At 42.5% G+C, this 9,525-nt stretch overlaps 1 protein-coding gene across 1 annotated transcript in view; it reads left to right on the forward strand.

The window, feature by feature from the left end:
• Positions 1-1,240: 1,240 nt before the first annotated feature.
• The window catches only part of LOC126386342 (uncharacterized protein KIAA1755 homolog), a 49,829-nt gene continuing 41,544 nt past the window's right edge, over positions 1,241-9,525 (forward strand). The window contains exon 1 of the mRNA XM_050038615.1: positions 1,241-1,377. The gene's annotated coding sequence lies outside the window, so the exon portion shown is untranslated. The remainder of the gene's footprint in view (positions 1,378-9,525) is intronic.

A 9,525-nucleotide genomic window follows, 5' to 3' on the forward strand; every position in this document is an offset into this window, starting at 1 on the left:
TAACTTTTAGCACAACGCATGTAGGCTAGTTTGGCTGTCAAAACGTCATTATTGTGTAACGTTACTAGAGCCAGACAGCGCTCAGTGGCATTAGCCAACATCAGCATGGCTAAGTAACTAATAAAATAGCTGAACATCTGATCTAACATTGTCTCTTGTGTAACGTTATTTCCCTTAAGCCGGTGAGCTAAATGCTGCTCTGCTGTATATTACTTTGCTAATTCATCAACATTAAAATGAATGTCAGTTTTATTCTGTTTGTGTGGGTATTGTTGGATAATATAGAAATTGAGACAGTCTGCATGCACTATGAAGGGAAAATGTGTATTAATGTGTTGTTCTTAGAGTGTATTATTTGCATTTTATAAAACTTAAGCTGTACTTATTCAGTATATACTTAAGAACATGTAATTGTGCTTATCTGAGGCACCATAGGTTAATGTGTTAAACATTTTTCTATATAATATAAATGAAATATATGCATATTTAAAACATAAATATCAAACAACACGATGTAGGAGAATGTTCTTAAATACATGTAAGTAAATTTTGACATTTAAAGTGCATTTACTATATGTTAACAGTTAGTAGGGTTACAGAATAATATAGTTCACTCACATGCAGCCTACATAAAATCAACTTAATGGTGACTCAGATGATGTGTACAGTTGGTGTTTACTTTTCAACATATTCTCTTTTCACAACACTTGGAATGTTTTGGATGAATTAAAGCCTCATCTTTTTGAAGCATTCAGACAAGACCATCATAGCCTTTTACTAACTTTTACTAAACCTGGTTTAGAGACCATTGTGTACTTGTGAATAAAACACATACTGTATAGTACATTACATAGTACACTTTTTCACCTGTGTTTACTTATCTGCTGCAGAAATTGCTACTTCAGTAAGGTGATGATATGTTTATTATTATGTTATGATCATTATTAGTGTGACATACATGTTCACCAGTCTTCACACTATTAAGCGACTATTGCAGACTAACTATTTTAACTAACATTAAAAATATTACATATTTGTTCTAATCAAGGCCTCAGGTTAAATGATGTGTCATTATCCCTTCAATAATGTTTACATGTATATTTTTTTGTCTCCCACATATATGTGAACATATTTGTTCCACCACCAGCATCCGCTGGCATCATCCACCGCCATCATCCATCGCCATCATCCACCACCAGCATCCACTGCCATCATCCACCACCAGCATCCGCTGGCATCATCCACCACCATCATCCACCGCCATCATCCACTGCCAGCATTGACCGCCATCATCCACCGCCATCATCCGCCGCCAGCATCCGCCGCCAGCATTTGCCGCCATCACTTGCCGCCCCGGCCCCTGAGTTGGCCAGTCAGGTACTAAATTCCCGGGCCTCTTTTTTTCCCCAGTCCGCCCCTGCATAGAAGTATACTAACGGAAGTATGTGATTTGAGACACACCATACGACACATCCATGACAACACACAGAGCTGACTGTAAACAGGCAAGAGGCCGTGTGTCTTGAGATCGAGGCACATTTTTCAAATGTACTATATCCAAAGAATGCTCCTTACACCTGAATAATATCAGCATATCCCAGCATATCAATGTGACTCATATCATATTCTGAATATTGTCATATTCGGAATAGAATAGAATATTGGAGTGTGTGTAGTCAATACGTACGTTTACATGGAGCCATGTATTCCTTTTGCATTCGGGGTGGATGCCCTACCTGAATAGAAATGCTCCTTGTAAACACCTCAACCCGAATGAAAACAGCCAACCCGAAAGAAAATCTAATGGGGTGCACAGGGGTGGAATATTCCTTTTCAGAACCCGAATGGAAGAATTTTTCTGTCTTGTATACACCTCCTACCCGATTCCAGCCATTTTGTTCTTTCTGCGCATGTTCGTTTCCTTGCCCTTCTGGCGCGATGACGTAGCGCGCATAGCAACGAGCTGAGATAGAGGAGTCGGACTTGTTGCACTCACCGGTTTCCATACGCCAAAGCACGGTCTTCTATCTCCCTTCTTCGACATTCTACCTCCCTTCTTCTCATCAACAGACGAAGCATTAGCAGAACAAGGTTGTTGTCGTACTGCTGCTTCAAGAATATAAGCAAAACACGCCCAAAAAAGGCACTAAGAACGGCTTCGTCAAGCATCTTGTTATCCGGAGCGAGGACTACAGTGTTTTCTTCGGTAAACGTAAACACGTAACATCCGCCCCACCCCCTATCCAATCAGAAACCTTCCCTGCCCCAAACCTTGCGCAGACCCGAATAAAGGCGATTAAACTGATCTCCTGTGTAAACCCTCATTCGGAATGAATATTTCCCATGTAAACTACCTGAAAACACTTTAATTCCGAATGATTTCATTCAGATTTATTTCATTCTGAATGAGAAGCCATCATGTAACCGCACCCAGTGACTTTTGTGATAACTTGACTTCATCTAGTGCCACCAGCACGTCACAGTATCTCCTTCTCTATGACCACTTGACATTGTCTCTAAAAATACCTTAGCTTCAGTTGTAGGCTATATGCTAACATAGCATGCTAATATCCTGAAATTTAACATGTTACACAGACATTGTAACAGTTAGCATGTTACCATGTTTGCACCTTATGCACACAGTTAGCATGTTGCCAAGCTAACTGTATAGGCCTACATAAATTTGTCATCTTTAACATGTTCTAAAATGTTTTGAATGTGTTTTTATTGTGCTCATCATGGCCATAGAAACACAGGCTACTGACAGCATGATATTCAATAGTTGTTAAAATGTAGACTTGCAAATGAAATGCACGTTAGCGTAAAATCTGAGCATCTAGCTGAAACAATAGTCAAATACATGACGTTGACAAAGTGCAGCAAAGGCTATACTGCATTCATTTCTTGTTCAGACCTCAGCCTCCCGGTTGTTGTCGGAGATATCAGGAATTTAGCATCTGGTTGGACTTAACAACAAACCACTTTACTTACATAATAACACAGCAGAAGTAGCTAATTCAGGCTACTTAAATGGTTTGATGGCAAAACTACCACTGTGGTTAACCATCTTGTGAGTAGTGGGAATGAGAAGAGGTATTCCTGTTTTCTCCATTTTGCCATCAATAGGCGGTTTTGGATCAAACAGTTCTGGGGACTTCCTGAGAGGAGCAACCCACCGGAGAGCTCCCCCAAGAACCACATAGACCTTCCTTTAAGGGTGGTTACCGGTGCTGCATTGGCTGACTTCAGCCAATTAATGTACACATATGTCATACATTGTTCCTGTTGTGCTGGGAGAGTATCCTCAAAGCTGCATTCTAGACAATTACCATCCTTCCTGGTTCTTACGATGCAGACACAACCAAAAGGGGGGGCTCTTAGAACTATGAAAACGTTTCTCTGATTGGAAAATGCCAGTTGTTTGAATGCAGCAATACACTGATGAATCTGAGTCTGGTATGGTAATTTAAAGCTGGGCCTGACAAGATGAGTCTTAGATGTCCTAAAAATGGCTTTCCCTTTGGTATCACCCTTAGATAAAATTGACCTTTTTGCCTGACTAGAGGTTAAAATCTATGAAAAGTAAAGTTAATTCTTTGTCCATCTACTGTAGCACTTTTTTTTCTTGTGTGTAATGACCATAACACCCTCACGAGGCCGCTAGAGTGGCTCAAGTCTTCTTTATTCTACTGAACTTGTTGGGAAAGAGGGAAACTTTTTGAGCCAAAATCTCACGCTTCCCACACTTGTGCCTCAGCTTGCAAACAATGTTCTCCCATTGACTGCTGTTGTGAATTTAACACCTGCTTCCTACACTGGACCAGCACCCAGCAGTGGCCAGCTGGGGTTAAAGCCTCTCAGCACTGTGGCTCTCAGGAAAACACACCAGGACAGAGGGGGACCAACCAAAACATGTGGAACTGCTCAGTGGGTCTTCCATGAGAATTTCACATATGATAATAATCAATACAGCATCTGAATACCTCTTTTATCCTGTTTAAGCTTACACATATTCCACGGAGATGGAAAAGTCTTTTATTTAATTCTACAAAACTGTCTCCGGAGAAACAGTTTCTCTTCAGAAGTTCATTGTACCGTCCTCAATTACTATACTGTAACTTGACGTGATATCGCTGAACCACAAACACTTCAAATACAATTACCCCTGAACGTCGTCTCAAAGCCTACAGATAGAATATGGAACAAATATGCTTTGTTCTTTCCAGCTATAGCAAAGATGTTTCCAGTTTAGGAAGTCTTTAATGCATCATTCCTCTCCTGCAGAGCATGCATGGTCCATTATTCCCAGCATTTGATGTACTAAGCTCTCACACACAGATAGATTCAGGCCATATCCTAGATTGAGTGGGATTCATTGGCAAAGCGCATTGTTTTTTTTTCAAAAGGGATTGAAGTTTATACTGTGGATTTGCTATAAACAGGATATAATAACATGAGGACAGTGTCATCTGTGATGTGGAGAGCATGAGGATATCTGAGCTGCTACACCACAGGCATCAACAGAGGATTATAACGAATTTTGCTATACTGATCACAGGTATTAAAGTCCATTGGAAGGACAGTTTGCTCTTTTTTTGCTATAATGGTGTAAATTACACAAGCCATTACTTTTCCACAATGAAAGAGTTGCTATTTTTAAAATTATTTTATCATTGTTTGTTATTTTAGGACATTTTTTCTAAGAGTCTGTTACCTTTTTCAGTATTTCTAAGAGGCAAGATATCTTTGAAAAATTAGACTAGCCACACCGACAAAAGAATGTATTTGTATCCCAGCGAGACCTTCTCGTATTAAAATGTGATGTCTCATTATAAAATCTCAGCGGGAGCAAAGCTGTTAAAGTGGGACAGATGGAAAGCAATTTAAAGTGTTGGAAGCGTCTCTGTCCTGTCTTTTATTAGCCCTAAAAATGGAGCGTGATATGTAGAACTCGATGGATTTACAATTACAAGGGAAGTGAACATTTGGGAACACTTAGTGTCACGATGTATCACTCGTCAGCACCTGAATGAACAATGAACGTAGAGTGCACACGCACACGCACACACATGCACAGAGCCCCGCTGACCCTGCTGGAATGTCCTTGAATGCACATCTTTTCTCCACAAGACCTCTATTTTCTCTTTAGCACCACACAGAAGTGACATGCTACTCAAAACATGTCTTAAATCCTCTCTTAAAAGACCTCACACAAAAACACATCTGTGGTGTAGACAGATATCGACTGACTGGGAAAAGAAGCCAGGATTTTTATCCCCTCTGTTTGTTGAAAGAACAACTAAATATCTAAATCACAAGCCTGGGCCCCAAATGTTGACAGCCTGGGGTCGGGCAGGATATGATGTCACAGTCACAGCAGCAGATCTCCAGACGCTGATAAGGTCACTGTCCCTGGGAACGTGAAACAAGGGGGAGACAGATAGCCCCTTTGTCTTCCCCTTCCTCCTTTCATCTTGTCCTATCAAGACAGGAGTGATTACAGCCGAAAGCTATTCAGACATTCGTCAGCGAGACAGTGCACTTCATAGTAATGTCACTCTGACAGGCTCAAAGTGTTTGGGTCTGATCCAGGAGCAGGATATGAATTATCAATGCTGAGATTGCTCTTCTCCCCTTGTGTTAAATCAAAACAACCTGCGACACATAAAGTTAATGAATATAGACTTGGAGAGCGAACCAGGTCAGGTAATTGATCCAAGAAGTGATGCAGGGGGTAGATTGCCAGGAGGAGAGTTTGTTTTCCCATCCGTTAATGGCGATATTAGTGTGTACACTCACTGTGAGTCATGCTTTATAAACCGTCAGGACCGTGGGCTGCTGTGTCTAAGTGTACATGGGAGGTTATGTGGGCGAGTGCAGGATTAAAGTAAATCACTGAAGGGGTCCTGCACACTCGCCTTCGGGGTCTCCCACTCACTAGAAAGGAATTAGATATGGAGGGAGGAAGGGAAAACAGGGCGCTCAGGGTGTCGTCCTGCTGTGTTTGCGTGCAAGTGTGTGTGAATGCATGTGTTAATGTCTGTACTTAAGAAGTTGCAGTACATGTGCATGTTTATATGGTTGCTTAATGAACCCATATGGGTGTGTGCTCCCAAACTTCCTGGCTTCGGCGGTATCTCCGGAACTCTCGCTCTCTATCTCTGTGTACATTTCTTCGTCTAGCTTTGTCTGGTTCTCGCTCTCTGTGTGTACCTATGTGTGTTTATGTCTGCGTTTTTAAAAGCGCCCTATCAAATCTCCCCAGTCACTGACTCACAGAACACAGAGAAACCCCCCTCCACTCCCTCCACCGTCTCTCTGTTGGCTTAGATGGACAGCCCATCTGGTTTTCATGAAGGAAGGATCAAAACGGAGTGTCAGCCCACTGTGGACTGCTTTCATCCTCCCCGCCCTCAGCTTCACCGTCACGTTTCTGCTGAGGAGACAGCCGGGACTCATCTGGACCTTGACAATGAGAGAAACAAAAACAAAACTAGATTCCCCCTCTTTCTCATAAATCAGCTGGAGTCACACAGCCCAGTCATTACACGGGCAGATATTAAACTATTGGCTGGTTTTAGCTTATCACAGTTATGTTATGTGAACATGTTGGTGGATAAGTAACAAAAAATTGCTTTAAGTCATAATGTGGGTACAACATGGACGCTACTAAGATGATGTTTTGCATAGAAGAATATTTTATTTCTTAGAGTTGATAACAGTTTGAAGCTTTATATTACAAAGTGATGTTGTCCCAGACTTGTCGCTGCTCCAGTACATCCCCTAAAACTACTAAAATATTGCTTTACTTTACTAATGCTAATAAAAAGCTGTTCTGACTAATCTTGGTCACTCTATGTGGACAGTAATGTTTACAACATGAAACCATATTACAAATTACATGAGAGCAAAAAATTGACATGCAATACATGAATTAATGAAAAGTTAATTACCGTCAACAGCACACTTCATTTCACCCGCCATGCTTCTGCATTAATGACATCAACTTGGCAACTTGTTTACCAAATTTTTCGCTGACTTTTTTTGTTTTTCCGATGTCAGGGGCGTTCACATGAATTTTCCCAGCTGGGAACTCCTTCCCCATCCATTTTCATCCATTCATCCAGGGCTAGGTCGCAGGGGCAGCAGACTGAGCAAGGTACTCCAGACATCCCTTTCCCCAGCAATGCTTTCCATCTCCTCCTAGGGGATCCCGAGGTGTTCCCTGACCAGATAAGACATATAATCCCTCAAGCGTGTTCTGGGTCTGCCCTGGGGCCTCCTACCTGTTAGATGTGCCTGGAACACCTCTATTGGAAAGTGCTCAGGAGGCACCCTCGAACCACCTCTTGACGCAAAGGAGCAGCAGTTCTACTCTGAGCTCCCGCTGGATGTCTGAGCGCCTCACCCTATCTCTGAGGCTGAGCCCAGCCACCCGACAGAGGAAACAAATTTTGGTTACTTATATCTGCAATCTCATTCGACCATAGGTGAGTGTGAGGTTTGAAACGTAGATGGACTGGCTCAGCTCCTTTACCACAACGGTCCGGTCCAATGCCTGCATCACTGCTGACACCATGCCAAACCGCCTGTCCATCTCCTGCTCCATTTTAACCTCACTCATGAAAAACACCCCGAGATGCTTGAACTCCTTCGCCCTCCTCTCTCCCAACCTACAGGGGCAATCCATTGCTTTACTGCAGAGAACCATGGCCTCAGACTTGGAGGTGCTGACCCTCATCAGTTGGGAACTCCTTTTTCCAATGCTACACTACATGAATGGGTTAAAGCTGCTATAATCAGTATTTTTACATTACTCACAAGACTGCCTGTAATGTGACAGGTGTTGCTTATTGTGACAACAAACTTAAACACAAACAGACAATGGCAGCATTGAGCAGGTGGACAGTAAATCATTTAGTGAAAAAAGAGAGAGACTTGTTTTTGAGGGTTGGTGGAGACCAAATACAGACAGCTGAAGAGGAGTAATGTTACACTTATATTAGCCATGTGGCCAGAAACACAACTGTAAAACAGTGCCAATGTAGCTCCATATCTCCTGGGTTTGTGAGTGAGCAACATTTTGCTAATATCTTTTACATACTTGATTAGATGATCAGTGTTGTGTTTACAGCTTGTTTCTGTTGTAAAAAAAAAAATGAGTCAGTGCACATTTAAAGGAGCTGTATACAATATATTCTTGATTCAGAGCCTGATTCAAGTTATCTGCACATGGTTCTCAACATTGAGGCATTTAGCAGCTAACGGTAGGGACAGCAAGAACAATGCTAAGAACTGCAACGTTGTTGACAGGAGGAAATGGTGGGTGGGGGCTGCTACACTTCTATGATGATGTGCAGGCGTAGGCCTATGCCTATCAGCTGTGCACTTCAGATCAGACTGGATATGTAACCACCTAAAAGATGGGTGACGAGCCTACTTGCTATCTACCCACATTTGTAAGGTTACTTTTTAAAACAAAAAACACGTTTTATATTGTGATATTTACTGAAAATGGCACAATATTAGCAAACAGCAGGTATGCCGTGCTTGGCTCACGGCCTGTCAGACACTAGTGGCTCCGTTAGTCTGTTTGAAAACGAGCACACTCTCACTCCAAAGTTGACAAAATCTGGCGCTTGGGCAGTGACTTGCGTCAGAAAACAACAAAAAAGGTGTCCTTTAACATCGGCATGTTGCCATTAGTTTAATGGCACCCTGCTGTGTTAGGGGGAAACGTAGCGGGACAACAATGAAAGTTAAAGGAACAATAAGCGAAATTCATCATTTCTAGATTGAAGGAATTAAAAAATTGCTATGTGAAGAACTAGAGGTGTAATTTCATCTGGAGTATAGCATGACTTCACACACCCTCTCTCTGTGTTGATCTCCAGCCCATTGTTTACAAGCCGGTCCGGCTGCGCGTTCATGTGGTTCCCCCCCCTCCTCCTCCTCCTCCTCTCGGAGCCCTTGGCCCTCCCTCCCTATAAAAGGCTACAGCCAGTGAGCAATGGCAGCGCGTATTTTCGAAATGAAATGGCAGAGAGCGGAACGTCCACCTGAAGACGACCAGGATCTGACATTACCTCTAAAGAAACAACGGTTGTTGAAGTTGTCGGATAAAGAAAGGGACAGAACCCGGATTAACATTGGCCTTGCATTTCCAAGGTGGAGAATACTGCAGGAGCTAAAGGGGCTACAATCTGACTCGGAGCTAGCTCTTCTTCCCTGGACAGGTACAACATAAAGTCAAATGTCTGTTTTAATTAGTGTTACAGTAACGTTAGGCACATGTCGCTATGTCGATTGAATTAAATTTAATGTTACAATCGTAGCATGGGTTAATGTCCGGAGCTTGAGTTATTAGCGGCTCTGTCCCAGCAATGGGTCAGGCGTTACGGTTGTGTTAGGTGAGTAGCCCGGCAGCCCAGCTAACATTTGCAATTAGCATAGTAAAATGTAGCCCGGCGGGCAGCCTGGCGGCTGTGTTTAGCTATTCCCCTGCCTACTTCAATGATGATGGTA

This window comes from Epinephelus moara, chromosome 24, assembly GCF_006386435.1.
Source record: "Epinephelus moara isolate mb chromosome 24, YSFRI_EMoa_1.0, whole genome shotgun sequence".
NCBI lineage: Eukaryota > Metazoa > Chordata > Actinopteri > Perciformes > Serranidae > Epinephelus > Epinephelus moara.